Source organism: Odontomachus brunneus, unplaced genomic scaffold (assembly GCF_010583005.1).
Source record: "Odontomachus brunneus isolate Ranch 3 - 2012 unplaced genomic scaffold, Obru_v1 Obru_scaffold_397, whole genome shotgun sequence".
Lineage (NCBI taxonomy): Eukaryota > Metazoa > Arthropoda > Insecta > Hymenoptera > Formicidae > Odontomachus > Odontomachus brunneus.
Window position 1 is genome coordinate 8,448 of NW_022639847.1, and position 285 is coordinate 8,732.

Below are 285 nucleotides of genomic sequence, written 5' to 3' on the forward strand. Positions count from 1 at the left end.
TTTATAATTATACGGTTGGATTATATTAAAACACCTTTCACACATTTTTCTTCCACGGTAACGATCATCCTGTATATAGATATTTTCCGACGTTGCATTTTTCAAACAATAGCAGCCAATCAGTGTTAGATAAATTCTTTCCCTTAAATTGTTTTGTGGTCGCACTCCATCGATTGGACCATAATATTCATTCCAATTCTTGTTTAGCTGTTCTGGGGCCACCTTCACAGTCTAAAAATATATTTATAATAAAAAAAAAAAATTTTATATATATATATATATATA